The 18,376-nt window shown below is 38.9% G+C and overlaps 1 protein-coding gene across 2 annotated transcripts in view; it reads right to left on the bottom strand.

Annotated features, from left to right (window-relative positions):
- Nucleotides 1-18,376, bottom strand: part of elfn1a (extracellular leucine-rich repeat and fibronectin type III domain containing 1a) — an 848,877-nt gene that overhangs the window by 362,453 nt on the left and 468,048 nt on the right. For both annotated transcript variants that reach the window (XM_028813917.2, XM_051933628.1), the window contains exon 3: nt 9,762-9,863. The gene's annotated coding sequence lies outside the window, so the exon portion shown is untranslated. The remainder of the gene's footprint in view (nt 1-9,761; nt 9,864-18,376) is intronic.

Below are 18,376 nucleotides of genomic sequence, written 5' to 3'. Positions count from 1 at the left end.
CAGAGCACAGTGAAATTCTTACTTCCAAGAATTATTCAACATTGAAAGGCACTTTGTGCTGATATACAGTTTATTTTAATGGTGTTAACATATTACTGATCCGGATGATAGACTTTGTAACATGCTGTGGCATCCAAGGGCTGACCTCAATTATTTAAGGACACCGGCAAAAAATAAAAGCTCACAAATGCAATGTGATTAAAAGCAGACTTGTCCACATGTCTAGAGAACGGGTTGATGTACTAGGGAGAAAATTTAATTGGCTTCCCCTTGAAAAACCATAAAGCAATTATGCACCTATAATAATAATCTTATTACATCTTGTCCCGGCATCTGAAGACATCACTTCTTTCATGCCTCCACTTGCCTCAAATGTCTACTGCTGCATCTTGTTGGTCTTTCAGAGCGCCTGATGTTATTATATAAAATAAAGACTGACTGATCAATGTGCTTTCATGGTTATGCTGTCCAAGGATTAAATGACACTTTAATCGTGTTCTTCCCATTAAGTAAAAAAAAAGAAAAAAAAAAAAATTCTTTTGTCTTTCTGATTCAGAGTCTCTTTGCTGCTATGCTCGTCTCTTACACCAGATTGGAAGAATGTACCAGAGTCTAATTTAAAATGTTGTGTGGTATTTGGGAAAGGCGCTGGCCTCCTACTGCTCTGAATTGGATTAAGTCCGTTAAGTGCACACAATACTAGGATTGAATTGCTGACCAGACGCTGTTTGTCCGGAGTCTCAAGATGTCCCTGCCTGTGTCCCACATCTCAGACACATGGATAACTTTAAATTGGCCAGGTAAGAGAAAAGGTGGGCTTGCACATTAGTGTTTCAGATTTGTTTAAAGAAATTCTTTTAATTTTGTACATAGCTCACTTTAACTTCTAATTCCAATGTGCTGTACATTATTACAAATACAGTTTAGATAAATTTAAAACAAATAATAAAATGCTAAACACAAATACATCATTCAATATCTAACCATATATCTATCTTATAAATAGTGTGTCACATATGTGCGTCCGAGGTCACCTTCCAGGCTCATCTGAGGTAAGGCTGCCATTCCAGGACACCAGGTGGCGCAATTCCAAATTCTTGTTTCTCTTTTATCAGCCACAGCTCTGAGAAGATCCCCACTGGGGGCAACTGACCACATCCCTTCGAGTCTGGGAGCTATAAAAGAGATGCTCTCCCAAGAGTGGCGCCTCATTCAGGGGATAAGAGCTCCGATCTGTGGGACCTTCTATAGATGGGTGTGTGCCTTTCCAAATCATGTGCAATCAATTGAACTGACCGCAGATGGACTTGAAACAAACGAGGTGCAGAAACACCTCAGTGAATGGGAAACAATTTTCAAGTGTCATAGTCAAGGGTCTGAGTAACTTTGTCAATGTGATACTTCAGTGTTTTTCATTTTTAATATATTTGTGAAAATTTCCAAAAATCTTGTTTTTGCTTTGTCATTCTGGGGTATTAAGTATTGCTTGAATTTAAATGATTTTAGAGACAAGGCTACAAAATAACAAAATGTGTAAAAAGTGAAGGGTTCTGAATACTTTATGAACCGAACACATGTTCATCATGTCAGGCACACAGACAAACAGATAGATAGATAGATAGATAGATAGATAGATAGATAGATAGATAGATAGATAGATAGATAGATAGATAGATAGATAGATAGATAGATTTAAAAAGCACTATATATGAAATAGATAGATAGATTTAAGAAGCACTATATATGAAATAGATAGATCTTTAAATAAACAAATACATAAATAGGTACACAAATAAATATAAATAAATAAATAAATATACACACACACACTTTGTTCTGAACACACATCACTAACCAGGGTCAATCTCCAAGTTCTTACCAGGAATGTGATACCACCCCGGGCTGAAAGGGGGAGCTGCTGCTAACTGTCTTGTCTTTTTCTTCTGCCACAGTACAGAGAAACCACCCACTGAGGGCAACCAACTTCCCCTTTCCAGTCCTTGAGCTATAAAAACACAACTGCCCAGAAGGAGGCGTCACTTCTTTTTAGAGAGACCGAAGCAAAAGAGCTCCAAAACCTTTAGACAGCAGATGAAAAATCCATAATAGCCATGTTATTCTGATAGCCACAGTTTTATTATTTCCTTTTTATGCCATCGAGCGTTATTCGAGCCTGCTATTCCCTTGGTTGAACAGAAAAGATAGATAGATAGATAGATAGATAGATAGATAGATAGATAGATAGATAGATAGATAGATAGATAGATAGATAGATAGATAGATAGATAGATAGATAGATAGATAGATAGATAGATAGATAGATAGATAATTAAAACTTCTACATTTATTTATGTGAAATACTGCAAGGAGTCTTAAAGTACTCCAGTCTTGGATTCCAGTTGAAGAAGGGAGTTAAAGTAACTAACACACTACTAGTCCATTAAACCTCAAGGCTAGAGGTTCAATTACACTGCGTGACCCTGAAGAAGATGTGAAAAACATCCTGTGTATAAATAATTTTTCTGTATTTTGTTCTTTTAAGGTGCATTGTATAAGCAACTAAGCACTTTGAGCTACTTTTTTGTATGAAAATGTGCTATACAAATAAATGTTTTATTATTATTATTATAAAAACATGTATATAATAATAATAATAATAATGGTAACTGGTCACTATGACATTGCAACACAGCACAGGTGAGCAATAGAAATTCCTGCAGAATGCAAGGAAACAACAGGCGCCTTGATGGCAATGATGTTTCCACTTTCCCACCCAGAGAGGGGCAGCTTGATTAAAGTGGTCATCACTCAGACCACCATGCCCTGTCGGCTCCTGTCTGGTGGCTGATAGTGCTGGGACAAGTTTCAGATTAAGTGAGTGCAGATAATGGATGTTCTGCGCACCATTTGTATGACCAAATGGAAATTTGTTCTTTAGTGACAGGTCTGCTTTCAACTTTTGTTCATTATAATTCATTTGGCTTTTATGCCAGCTTATACATATATTGATAGGGGCAAAATTGCTTTCAAATACTTTATTTTCATGTAAAATATTTGTCTGTAAAAGACTTTTTTCATGTCAAGGGCTTATTTTCTTATGAAAAGGCTTTTTTTCCTCAAAGTTACGTTTAACCATATCAAAATGTGCCACAAGTGCCTCCATGAACAGTCACCAAACCCATCCACCCACAACACCTCTGTAAAAGCTGCCAGCTTCACGTCAACCTTTATTACCGTTAATACCATCAAAACTGATATCACCTTTCATGACAGGCACTCGTACTGTAATGGCAGTACTAGGATATAACAGTGGGATTGCTTAAATAAGGAAATATTTGAAGAATAAGCTTTTGATTCATAAGCAAAAGGTCACGGCAGCATGACATAAACCCTTTTAGTACATATATATCAAATTAAAGTCTTGCATGTTCTGACAGATGTCTCTGAAAAAACGTTAGCTTTCTGAAGAAAAGAAGAATGGCTGTCAGTAGGCAAGCCACATGTGATCCATAAAGGGAATTGGAATGTGATACAATTTAGGATAAAAAGAGAACGTAAAAGGCTTCTAAAGTGAAAGTGTGACTGTCAAACCGGATGCTGAAGGTGTACTAAAGTGACACGATCAAAGTCACCACGTGCACAACTGAGATACCTGAGATATTAGGATCAGAAGCCTAAGCCAGAAGATTCATTGTCTCTCCAAAACGGAATCACTCATTTGTCAGTCACTTTGAACCATAAAGGATTCAGAGCAAATTGTGACAACTGCCTTCCAACAACTTAAACCTTACCTGTAAGGCAATCAAAGCTTACATGTTTAACTTAAATCTCAGTTTTGTTTGAAATGCTTATCATTTGAGGAGAGAAATTTGAATGGAATGGAATTGTGCTGCTTAATTTGGCTTGTTAATACATATACAGTAGGAGTCACTAGGCTCAAGGCAGAAACCAGCCCAGGACGGGATGCCAGTCATCACAGGTTGCCCACATTCACTCATGCTGGACCAACTTAGAGCCACCAATTAATCCAACATGCACATCTTCAGGATGAAGAAGGAAAATTGAAGGACACAAAGAAAAACCTCTACACACGTTGACATAGACTGGGTGCTAAGCACTTGGATACCACCATGTCACCCTATACTCAGTCATGCAGGGCCAACACTACCATGCCACCCTACACTTGGTCACACTGGGCCGACACCACCATGCCACCCTATACTCAGTCACGCAGGGCTAACACTACCATGCCACCCTACACTCGGTCACACTGGGCCAACACCACCATGCCACCCTACACTCAGTCACACTGGGCCGACACCACCATGCCACCCTACACTTGGCCACACTGGGCCGATTTAAAGCTGCAATCAACATAAAAAGCGGGCTTTCATACCTGGAAGAAAAATGGAGGGCCTGGAGAATATCCCACGTGCTGCATCAATCCAAAATTAAGTACAACTTTTAAATTTCTTTACTCACGTAAGTTTCATGTGTTTTTTTTTATGTTTCTACAAGTGGCAGTTCTGTGAATAAGTCTTCACAACGCACTTCTCCCCATTAATATTTCAAATTAAACTAAACTTCAAAGCTAAGCAAGAATTAAGAAGAGTTATGTTTGCCAGAAATCAATTAGGTTAAATTAATTTCTAAAATTTAACTCTTCCTTTCACAAACCACAATTCATTAGGTTAATTTGCTTGAATAAATTATCTTTGCTTTCATTTCATCATTTCAGGCTGTAATCTAATTGCAACTTCATATCCTAATATGTTCCTGTACCTTACTAGAGGGGTCCTGTGTTGAGAAAAAAAAAATTAAAGGCCAACATACATTAACTTAAATGTGCCGTTATTTTAAAAGGAAATGGATGTCGCAGATTCAATTTGATTGAATGTAATTTAAATGAATAGAAATGTTTAAATGGTTATACAGTGGGTAACAAATTAGATTTTATACATGTTCTCCATACAATGGATCGAGAAAGTATTCAGACTCCCTCACTTTCTACACCCATTACTGTAGATTTAATTTTAATGGATCAATTTCCTATTTCTGCCCATCAATCTACACTAAATATCCAGAGTGAAAACACGTTTTCAAAAAGATTTGCAAATTTATTAAAAATCCAAAAAGAAAACCTCTCATTCATATAAGTATTCCGACCCTTTGCTGTGTTACTCCACGTTATGGTCAGGTGTATTCTGTTTGATTTAATTCTCCTTGGGATGTGTCGAGAACTTGATTGGAGCCCACTTGTGGCAAAAGAAGGTCCTACAATTCATACTGCATGTCAGGGCAAAAATCAAGCCACGAGGCCCAAGATATGCTCTGTAGACCTCCATGGTCAAATTGTTGTGAGGCCTAAGTCGCAAGGGGATAAAACCACTTCTAAAGCTTCGAGTGTTCCCAGGAGCACAGTGGCCTCAGTCATTGTGAAATGGAAGAAGCTTGAAACCACCAGGATTCTTCCTAGCGTTGACTGCTTAGCTAAACTGAGTAACTGGGCAAGAAGGGAATTGGTTAACAGGGTGACCAAGAAACCACTGGTCACTCTAATAGGTGAGATGAGATGATCTATTGAATGACCGACCATCTCAGCATCACTTCACCAATCAGCTGTTTATGGTACAATGACTAGATGGAAACCACTCTTGAGTAAAAGGCATATGTCAGCCTACTTGAAGCTTGGAAAATAGCATTTAAGGATTCTGGAAGCACAAGGAAAAGGATTCTCTGATCTAACGAGACACAAATTTAACTCACTGGGCATAGTCCAGACAGTACTCATCACTTGCCTAATATGTACCATTCCTATGGTGAAGTATGGTGGTGGCATCAGTGTTTGTCAGTGGCAGGACCACGGAGACTGGTCAGAACTGAGAGAACAATCAACGCAGCCAATCAAAAAAAGGTCCTTGAAGAAAACCTGCTCCAGAATGGAGACAAAAGTTCACATTTTCATCACTACGATGACCCGAAACTTACAGCCAAGACAATGCTGGGGTGGCTTTGGGACAAGTGTTTGTCTGTTATTGAGCCATACCACAGACTTAAACTGAATATCCGTGGAGAGACCAGAGGATGGCAGTTTACAGACGCTTCCCATCCAATCTAATTGATCTTAAGAGGATCTGCCGGGAGGAATGGCATAAACTTAACCAAGAAGACTCAAAGCCGTAATTGTTGCCAGAGGTACTTCTACAAAGTACTGAATTAAGGGTCTGAATACTTGAATGTGAATGAGAATTTTTTTTTGAATTTTTAATACATTTGCACACTTTTTAAAAAACATGCTCCACTTTATCATCATAGGTTATTGAGTGTAGGTTGATTGGCAAATATGTCAAATTTATCCAGTAAAGTGTACAGAAACTGTAAGAGTCTGACTATTTTCTGAATCCACAATGTGCGTGTGTGTGTGTATATATACTGTATATACAGTATATATATACTATATATATATATATATATAGCTATATAGATAGATAGATAGATAGATAGATAGATAGATAGATAGATAGATAGATAGATAGATAGACAGCCACAGGTAATTGTTCTATTCCTATTTCTTAATGAGAATCCAATCATTACATGCTGAAGGACTTATGGCTCAAGAAACATTTTTGTGCTTTATTTTTATTTTCAGCTCTCTTTAATAAATTATTTTAGTCTTATTTGTCTCTTGTTTTCCTAACCAGCTGCCAATTAACAAAGTAATGTAAATGTTACATAAACCAGAAGCTGGCCATACAAGTGGATCACATGTCCTCCTATGTGTGCTTTCTGTTTTAATAAAATACTTGTCACAATAACTGTTGAAGACCAGTAATAGATAATATTTGCCATCTCTTGCTCTACATGTACCTTCAGCACCTTTCCTCTGTATTGGCATGTATGGACATCTCTTAACCAGTGCTCCTTTCTTGAGCATGTTCCCTGTTTCTCAGACTCTGTCTTTATTTTTGAGGTGCCTTTCTCACCTCCTATCTGATTTTACACTTGCAGTCTCTGACGACGACACTCTCAGCATGCACCATACGCCTTTACTCCACCCTGTGCATCTCATACTGGCCGCGTCACCAAAGCCAAATTGACCAATCAGATCCAAAGTGGGACTGGACCTACAGAACTTTGTGTTTTATTATATAGCAGATTTGGAAAGAACTGCAAGAGAAAAAAGTGAAGGATTGAGAGTTTCTGTCATGCTCTGAGCCACAAATCATTTGAATAATATCCTTGGAAACTGACAATCTGCAATGTAAGAATGACCTGATATGGAAGACTGAAGTCTTAAAAATAGGTAACAAGTTTCGTTAATTTTGAATTATTTAATTTAGAACTTGAGTTGGAACAAAAACCTGCAACTACTGTGGCCCTATGGGACAGGCCTTGGCCATATATAGTTTATATACCGTATGGACTCTATAGGAGGACTGAGGTTAATTACAGCTGAGAAAAAAATACCATTTAAATTGCTCTTGTTATATAAGCATGTGTGAATGATCTGAATCTGAAAGGAGAACTGATTTTGTTACTATCTACAGATTAGATGCACGCTTTTAGCATTTGTGGTTAATAGTGATTATTTTCTACTTCAGAATAAGGTCAACATGGATGCTACAAACTGCATAGTCAAGTATCATGCTGTCACCGATGGCGGCACATTAAGGTGACTGGTCCTTGCCCATGCTGACTAAGTGTATTTTTCTGGTGTTAGAAATTCAGTGATAGCTCGACACCTGACTGCATTACTCAGCATCCAAGTTGGTGTGGTTCTGAAATAAGAAACCAACTCATAACTGCCATATTTGAATTCACAGAAGCTCATCGTCAGCCACTTACATTTCTATTATAGAATGTCCCCTTCAGGTCTGAGCTCAACTGTTTTTGATCGCACCAGTATATTCCAGTCCAATTAATAGGGGATCACAGCTTGGCTCAGTAGCAGTATGACACAAGTCTATCACAGGACACACTAGCTCTTATTCCTTATACTAAGAACATTAAACAACATGAAGTTTGTCAGTCCATCTACTTTTCAGAAAGACTTTTGCCCCCGATTCCCACAGCCAGTTGGGTAAAACTTTCTTTGCAATGAAACACACATCCTTATGTTTTAAGCAGTGCTCCCAAGTGCATGATTCACTGTTTAACTGATAAGATTCATCCTGATGGCTGATTGTGTCCCTCACACTAAGGCACTTTACTGTAGAGTCACACACCAACCTCATATGAACTCCTTTGGATGTCTGCATTAACTTGGGAACAAAAAGTACACAAAAGTAGAGAGAATTTGACACAGACAGCAATCAATGCCAGTCACTCGAGGCTGTAATGCAGCAATGATGACCACTGTGCCACCATGCTGCTGATCACATATGAAAGTGTAGATGGTACAAATTACTGGATACTTTAGAGCAGGACAAAAAGCAGAAAGTGCTGTCTAAAGCTGCGATGGCACAGAAAAGACCTTTTTAAACCTGTCCTGTTACAGTTTATGTCTAGCAGAAAGAACTCTGCACGGCAGTGTGATGTAGTGGTTAAGGTGCTGGATTTCAAGCCTTGAGGTTGTGGGTTCAAAATTTGAATCAAATCCCACTACTGCCACTGTGTGACCCTAAGCAAGTCACATGACCAATTGGAACACCAAAAGAAATGGAACCAATTGTGACATAAATGTTGTAAGCTGCCTTGGATAAAGGTGTCAGGCATACAGTATATAAATGAAGACTTCAGTTGCACATTGAAACAATTGCTCTGGCTTTAAAAGATGTTTTAAAGGATGTTTTGTCTGCCAGGTTTCTGGAAAACCTCAACACTTTGTAGGTGAGTCTGTTCTGACATCTTTTCCAACTCTAAATACACATTTTATACAATGCATTAGACAAGAGAAAAACAGGATCATGATTGATCTGTGGAAAATCATAGAGATGTAACACACCTACATTTAAAAGCTTCTATTAAGGCAATGGTTCCCAAATTCTGACCCCTTATGGCTGCAGGTATTAGTTCCAACCAGATTCACAATAAGTGATAATAATAAATGATAATAATTGACCTGGTCTTTTTATTCTTCTCAGAAAAGTACAGCAGTGTGACTTTTACATTATAAGACATTTAGAAATATTCCTATAGCTTTAAATACTTAACTATTTTTTGTTGTTTTCCCATTAATTTCCCCTTATATCTGTGTAGTCTGCTCCCTTCATTGTATCCTAATAGTTACAATTAAAAAACAAGCATAGCAAACACCCAGGCGAACAACACTAAATAATGAAAGGCTGCATCTGCTTCAGCGTTAGACCAACTAATTAGTCAATAATGGATAGGCAGAATGAAAATCAGGATGGACATAAAGAAAAAGTCAAAGAAAGAAAAAAATACATTATCCACATATAACTGCTTAATTTTTTACTAAAATGTATTAACACACTTTCATTTGTAATTTCTTCATTGACCCCAAAACATAGAAACTGGGAAATAGCAGCTCACTTAATTAGGCCAGGAGTCCAATTAAAAACAGAAGTTAGTTGGAACAGAAACCTGCAGCCCCCGGGTCCCCAGGACCGAGTTTGGGAAGCACTCTTTTAAGGTAAAAGCAGTTCTGCACTTTCTAGTTGAAATAACAAATTCCAAAATGTTATCATGTTGGCGCATACCTGCTGTTAATAAGGCTTCAGCAAACCAGCACCATTCTCACACTCACTCATACAACCAGCGGAAAAGTAGGAAGCGTCTGGGTCCATATTTTTACTCACTTGAGCAGTTAAGCGCACGGTCCTTTCAGTCTGTAGCTTTATTGTGCCCTGCAATTTCATAGCATTTCTTCTTCATTATTTTCCTTTTTCTTTTTCTTTTTTCTAAAGAAAAAAAATGGTACAAAAGAGAGAGAGATAATGGTTATTGACCTGATGCTTTTGTTCAGGGAATGAAACGATGTCTCAATTCTTGCAAACTCTGATAATACCGCCTCATTCTTTCACCAAGCCGTAAGTCAATAGGATAAATGCAGGAAAGGTCTGTTACTTGTTAAGACCTGGAAAACCCACAGCAAACTGCCCTGAAAGTATGGCATTGTCAAAAAAATGCTGGGCAAATAATAACGTCAATAAATATGTAAAGAAAGAATTGATACCACACAAAGCCAGGCAGAAAATTAGCATCATTCATTTTGCAAACCAACAGCCATGACCACCTGGACAAAAAAATACAGAACTATATATCTCTTTTTAATATACTTTGGTAATGGCAGCTTTTTTTCAAGAAGAAATCTGACTGTCAGTGACTTCTGTTAATTTAATGCTTAACTCTGCACAAGTGTGTTAATGCATGGCCGGTGTGAAAAGGTTTTTAATTAGATATATTCTGGTTGATCAAACAGAAGTAAAGTTGAATTACAGATGGCTATTAATATGCTGCTGGTTTTTCAGCTATAGTCAGTATGCTGTTACTGAGAAACAGGAAAAAAATGAAACATTTTCAGAAAAGTCGTTTTTGTTTTTCCCTAGCTGCTTGTGTGCTGTTACTCCCACATCCCCAACACACGGTTGACTGGATTTACGTATGCAGACTCTGATGGCCTGGCACTCCCATCCCGGGTTGGTTCCTGCTTTGCACAATGACGCCCTTTACCCCTGCAAACCTAAAGTGCATCATGTGGGTTTGATAAAGTTGGAAGTTTCCTTTTTTTGGCCAGTACTGTGCCGGAGCAGCTGACACGACTGCATCACATTTCCAGCTTGTACACTGAATGGAGCTGGCAGGCTTTCCAGCTGTCAGTGTTGGTTATGACCTGCTGATTCAATGTTCTCTTCCATTCCAGAGGTGTGAATTTGTGGTTAATACAGCAAGCCATACCACATGTACTTCAGAACAGCTCATCCACCTGAAGCTATGGACATTCAGGCCTGGCCAGTACTTGGATGGGTGGCCATCTAGGAAAAGCTTGGGTTACTGTTGAAAGAGGCATTGGTGAGTCCAGTAGGGGGCACCTACCCTATCGTCTGTGTGTGGATCCCAATGTCTCAGTGCAGTGACAGGAACACTGTGCTGCAAAAATGGTACTGTCCATAGGATGAGGCGTAAAACCAAGCTCCTAACTCTCTGGGGTCACAAAAGATCCCTGGGCATCCTTTGTAAGGCGCAAGATGTATGCCAATCTTCTTCTTCGTTCGGCTGTTCCCGTTAGGGGTTGCCACAGCGGATCATCTTCTTCCATATCTTTCTGTCCTCTGCATCTTGTTCTGTTGCACCCATCACCTGCATGTTCTCTCTCACCACATCCATAAACCTTCTCTTAGGCCTTCCTCTTTTCGTCTTCCCTGGCAGCTCTATCCTTAGCATCCTTCTCCCAATATACTCAGCATCTCTCCTCTGCACATGACCAAACCAACGCAATCTTGCCTCTCTGACTTTGTCTCCCAACCATCAAACTTGAGATGACCCTCTAATGTACTCTTCTAATCCTGTCCATCCCCATCACACCCAATGCAAATCTTAGCATCTTTAACTCTCACCGCCAGCTCTGTCTGCTGCTTTCTGGTCAGTGCCACCGTCTCCAACCCATATAACATAGCTGGTCTCACTACCGTCCTGTAGACCTTCCTTCATTCTTGCTGATATCCGTCTGTCAAAAATCACTCCTGACACTCTTCTCCACCCATTCCACCCTGCCTGCACTCTCTTCTTCACCTCTCTTCCACAATCCCCATTACTCTGTACTGTTGATTCCAGGTATTTAAACTCATCCACCTTTGCCAACTCTACTCCCTGCATCCTGACCATTCCACTGACCTCCCTCTCATTTACACACATGTACTCTGTCTTGTTCCTACTGACCTTCATTCCTCTCCTCTCTAGAGCATATCTCCTCCTTTCCAGGGTCTCCTCAACCTGCTCCCTACTATCGCTACAGATCACACATTTCATCGAAGTCCAGGCTAAATTGCCCTCCATGGCCTAGTCTCTAATTGGCTATCTTTTTCTCACCACTTCACCTGCAATAGCTAAAATACGGTGAGCGTACTTGTGCAAAAATGGCTGCCATCACATAATCCATTTGGATGCTGCACATTAGTGGTGGTAAATGTGCTTTGAGTAGTGAAAACAGCACTATATAAATGTAAAGAATTAGTATTATTATTAATCAGTCCTGCATGTGAGAGTGTTCTGGATAAATGATAAATTTCTGCTTCCCACCCAGTGTTTACCAGGACCAACGTAATCTCGCTGCAGACCTCCACGTCTCTGCTTTGTTGAGGAGCCAATCAGACTGCACACATGTGATGATGTTTAACATCCTTTGCATTATGAGTCAGTGATGTAACGCGATAACTCCAGTTATTTGCATCTTTCTCAACACACACATTTCAAGGTGTAAATTGCACTTCGTAAAACATGCTTACACAATGATTAAAGGAATACTCCACCCAGAAGGATATTTTTTATATGTTAATTACATCATGTAGTTGGTACTGATGGCCGAGAAAAGTTTTGCTCTCTCATTTTCAAACAGAATGAGAGAAAAGCAATTATGATATAACAGAACTCAATGATGACAAACAATGTGAAAAACATCCATAAAAAACTACACATTCTCATATTATTCATTGTGGTGGAGTAATATTTTTCCTATACATTTATAAACGTTTTGTATGTCTTTATTTGTAGAACTAGCATGTTTAAAGAGAAAGTAAAATGGACAAACTAGTTTTTCTTCTTTACCCCCAAAGCTTTAGGAATGCTGTTTTTTTACGACTGAATTGCTGACCACCTGTGACACAGGCTAGTTTTATTGCTTAATGGCTTTAATTTCCTTTTTTGGTGACAAGAAGCAAAATTACTTGAGGTGGGGGGCTGTGCCTGAGCTATTCTACGGGTGAATGGCCCAGGAAGGTGCGTTTGTCAGGAGCTGCACAGGGACAATAAAGGGACAGGCTTGAGAAGGCATGCTGTCTCTGCCATGTTGCATCTTGACAAAAGCAGACCAGATGATGACTTGAGGAAAGCAGGTGGCCTGGGTCTGTGCAGATGATGAGCTGACCACAGAGAAATGAATGCAAGTAAAAGTTATTTTGCGGCACCTAAAAATCACACGTCTAGCGTTATTAGGTTGTATGGTCTTGGTTTTTACAAAGCCATAGTATATTTGCATATATGGCACTAGTTATAATAAAATGTATTAACTATAATACATAGTTACAAGTGTAGCTCTTTCGTTTGCCAGTTTTATTTCACTCTAATTGCCTGAAGTTATAGATAACAAAGGGAGGGTTAGTGCTGAACTGAACTAGTGTATCTGATCACAGAGTTTTAAGTGAACAGGATTTCAGTCATTTTGGTTAAGTCTACACAATAAAGAATACAAAGGGGAAAACAGGGTCACCGTAGGTCCCCATACGACAAAACACTTGTGTTGCATAATCCACTTGTCCGTTATCAAGTTGCATGCTCAAAAGGTACAAAATGCATGCATTTTTTGCAATAATTTTATGAAAAGTTACTTTTGGAAAAAGCAGTACACACCATAAACAGGGAAATGCATTTCCCATAATAAAATGCTTTTAAGTTAAAGACTCACCCTCATTCATCACTCAAGAGTCTTCATTTTAAGATTAGGGTTGTAGGTGGTTACCTTACTCATAAATAATGACAGCCGTTCAGTAGGCTTGTCTTTTAGTGGCCATGTCACGTGGTGAGACTGTCTCTCAGGTGTTAACACTGTCATGTAGTGCTGTGGGCCGCAGCCAAACTCTTTTCCGATTTTCCGCTTTATAAATCATGTGACATAAAAAGGCAATCCAACTGGCTCTTCATCAGAACTCTTCAACTGTGGATCTGTGGATGTCTGCAGATACAGTAGATCATTCTCACTGGGTTACACTTTGGTTCTTCATGGCCCAATAATGAGATATGCCATATTCACAGACCATCCTCTTATTACTGCCTTATGAACTTTATTGCCTAATGCACACTATACAGTTTCAATGCTAAATTTTCAGTTACAGACACATTTTTGAGAATGGCAACAAAATCCATCACTGATGTTTGTTAAGTGTGAACAGTTATGCGACACGTCTAAGCCATTCTTTAAGCCATCACAGACATCTCAGCTTTTTCAAGGATGCTTGAAATTATCAGCACAAAATCTTCTAGTATGAACAGAGCCACAACACTTAGAGAGAAAATTGACCAGGAATAACCAATGATAGTGTGAAAAGAAGCAGCTCTACTAACTCCATGTTAACAAAGTCACGTTGTAACGAGTGCCATATGCATGCAGGCTGATATAGAGTGGCACTGCATAGGAAGGCCATGTCACAAGCTTGGTCATCAAATCTCCTGCAGGCTGATGAAGACCTTCTAGATCAGGGGTTCTTAACCTGAGGTCCATGAATCCCCTAGGGTTTCAGGGGGTTCGTGAGGGTCAGATAAAAATTAACATCTATATTTGCTATATAACCCGGTACTTTTGATTAAGAGTAGATGTAGTAGTAGTAGTAGTAGTAATGGTAGTAGAAAATGTAGTAGTAGTAGATCCGTTTTAATTTACATAAGAGGATTGTATTTCATAATTATAATGAGTGGCCATTACTTTTTGCCTTTTTTAGATGGTTTACTTTAAAGTTTAATAATCCTTTGTGCATGTCATATATGTTTGATACAAACAAATCTTGATAAATAAAGTACATTATATTCATTGCATGCAAAGCTGTGTTTATGTGAATATTTCTGGGGAAGGGGGTCCATAGCTTTCATCAGATTCTTAAAGTGGTCCGTGACTCAAAAAAGGTTAACAATCACTGGTCTAGATGGTAGAACCTTGTAGCTCTGATTTCAGCTCTCCATGTAAATATATAATTTCTAGTGTCTCACAAAACATGACAAGATAGAGTGTGAATGTCATCTCGAACAATTCCTTGATTGTGAAATATGTAAAAAGAAACAGTCATGTTGTTAGTGTGTTTTTTATGAGAAAACACATTTTTGCAATTTGATGATTTCTATTAATTTAGTAACCTCATCTACATTTGACAATATGACAATTGATGACAAGAAAGAACACCATGTAATGTGAGCAGTTCAGTGATTTTAGGGTTTTGAAGGGTGTGCAGTGTGAACCAGGCACACACTGAAACTTGAACATATACCTGGTAACACTACGACTTTGGAGAACAAATTTTCTGAAAGACCCCCCTGATTCACAGACGACATATTTGTGACTATATATGCTAACTATTGAAACCCACCAAGAAGCTTAAAAATGGACTTTTCTAAGTGGAATGGATGGTTGGCTAGTATATCATACATCAAACCCATCTCTTTTTCTTTATTTTCATAAAATGGCCTGTGTATCAGTGATGCCCCTTGATTAAAGGAGGAAGATCACTTCTACAGTTCATTTCCTTCCTTATTGTGTAAGAATTTCTCTTCTGCATGATACATTTGCTGAGCCAAGTTGTCTGAGTAAATAATTGAATAACTGCTCTACTAAACTGGAAAGGCTGAAGGAGGAGAGTATGGCATAGTAATTACTCAGTCAGATAAGTGAACTCAGCTCAGAGAGATGCTACATTGACTAAGGAAGCCCTCTGAAGAAAAAAACAGAAAGTGATACGGTTGAACACATGGTACAGAGTAGGACTTGTTTATTACACACACCCGTAAAGTTACATTTATTTATTTATTACTAGCCGTCTCCCACAGCTCCACCCGCGTAGTAGTGAAACAGGACAGACTTTAAAAATCAATAAATAAACAGGTATTGCTAACTAAGTAGAGGCAAGGTACACTCCAAAACATGGACAAAGGGAGAGCGACTCAAATGGAGGCTGGCACGTGAGTGATGGGGGCCCTGCCCAGTTCCCCACTCCTGACGTCACACTTCTCCCTCCACTCGGCCTGCAACCTCTGTCTTGGATTAGCACGAATAAATCGCTCCTGCAAGCGAAATATGATACTTAGTGCAAAGAGAGAAGTCGCAAAATCAACCGGAGTGTTCAAGAAAATTAGAGAAAAAAACCCGATCTAAAGCCATTAAGTAGTTCTCTCGTGAAATAGCGGTCAGACAGACAGACATTGTATTTTATATATCTATACATATTAATAAAAGGCAAAGCCCTCACTGACTCACTGACTGACTGACTGACTGACTGACTGACTCATCACTAATTCTCAAACTTCCCGTGTAGGTGGAAGGCTGAAATTTGGCAGGCTCATTCCTTACAGCTTACTTACAAAAGTTAGGCAGGTTTCAATTTGAAATTCTACGCGTAATGGTCATAACTGGAACCTGTTTTTTGTCCATATACTCTAATGGAGGAGGCGGAGTCACGTATCGCGTCATTATGCCTCCTATGTAATCACGTGAACTAAAAACAAGGAAGAGATTTACAGCACGAGTCAAACGCGGGAACGAAGGTAAATGACGTTAATTTTTGAGTGGCTTTTAATACTGTGTAAGCATACATATTAACACATGTGCAATTAAACGTGTGCATTTACGGGGTAATTTCTCAGGCTTAAAAGCTCGCCTTTTATTAAAAAGGTAAATGCAAACTGTTTTCATTCTGAAGGGCACAAACCACGTTAGATTTCAGACGTTAAACGCGCAAAAATGTCGGTACACCAGATAAATAAGTACAACATATTATCAGTTGTATTGTATGCTTACAATACATATAGAAATGTGTTAATCATTAACTAATATTATGGGATGGTGTTTTTCGACTCCTGCCTTGATTTAAACGATTGCATTTCTTGGTGGGTTTGCGTAGCTTATTGTCAATATCTTTACACCTCTTTTTAAGACTTAATTTAAAAAGGTTTTCTTTTCTTCTTAATTAAAATTTAAAAGCAATACTTCACCGCTGCGAAGCCCCTCTAGCGCTGACGTCCAAGGTTCGATTACCGTAAGCGAGTGCAGCGAGTGTGTACGCCTGATGAGCCAAGAATAAGGGGGAAAGACGTGTCGCGTACTCTTTGCATTATTTGACAGTAAACTATTTTCAACCATTCTATGATCTGCTTCTCACAACTGAAGGCACTGTGGCTGATGTTACCTCACTTGCTGGCCAACCATAAGTGTTACCTGGTAGGTAACCAGCCACTCACTTCACTCCCTTACGGGAATCGAACCTCGGAGGTTTTCTTTTCTTCTTAATTAAAATTTAAAAGCAATACTTCACCGCTGTGAAGCCCCTCTAGCGCTGACGTCCGAGGTTCGATTACCGTAAGCGAGTGCAGTGAGTGTATACACCTGATGAGCCAAGAATAAGGGGGAAAGACGTGTCGCGTACTCTTTGCATTATTTGACAGTAAACTATTTTCAACCATTCTATGATCTGCTTCTCACAACTGAAGGCACCGTGGCTGATGTTACCTCACTTGCTGGCCAACCATAAGCGTAACCTGGTAGGTAACCAGCCACTCACTTCACTCCCTTACGGGAATCGAACCTCGGACGTCAGCGCTACAGGCGAAGCCCCTAAAATTGCGCCACGCCGTGTGGTTCGTTTATTTGACAACATGTAGATCGGGGTAATTACATTCACGGCATTCGTAGTCTGATTCACAATTTGATTGTATGGGTGGTTACCTACCAGGTAACGCTTATAGTTGGCCAACAAGTCAGCTCGAAGTGATCACTCGAGTGAAGGCAGCTTCACAAAAAAACAGATCCTTAACAAACTGTTATTAGTATATTTTCCCTCAATTTAAAAAGGTTTTCTTTTCTTCTTAATAAAAATTTAAAAGCGGTACTTCGGCGGTGCGAAGCGCGTGGATTTGACCGACTGACACATACAGACATATTCATGAGTGCAGGTACTTCGGAAAGAAACCACCGTGTAAACCTAAAGTTTAAATTAAGTTCATAGACCTACAAAAGGTTGCCATTCATTTGAGGCAAGATTGCTTTTCTTCTGTACAACTATACGCTGCATTCTCAAGAGTGTGCTTGCACGGCTTCGGATATAGATATATATATATATATATATGTATGTATGTCTACAGTATATATAAATATGTAAGCTTATAAGTAAGTACTGCCTTACTTCTCTTTAAGAAAGGAAGATGTAATGATACTTGATTTAAACGATTCCATGTCTTCCTGGATTTGCTTAGCTTATTGTCAATATCTTTACACCTTTTTTTAAGACTTATTCACTGAAACGGGCTTTCACGAAAAAAGTTAGGGCTTTGCTACAGGATACACCCTCCACAAGTTAAGCAAGTAAAAATAAAATATATATTTCTGTTTTATTTAAACCTTTTAAGTTCGTATGCATTTTTTTTTCTTTCTTCAGTAATATTTAATCTCCTTAAAGAAAAAGAACATATCCATTTTACTTTTTTTGTTTCTCTTTAGTAATAT

This window comes from Erpetoichthys calabaricus, chromosome 11, assembly GCF_900747795.2.
Source record: "Erpetoichthys calabaricus chromosome 11, fErpCal1.3, whole genome shotgun sequence".
NCBI lineage: Eukaryota > Metazoa > Chordata > Cladistia > Polypteriformes > Polypteridae > Erpetoichthys > Erpetoichthys calabaricus.
This window is presented reverse-complemented; position numbering and strand designations above follow the sequence as displayed.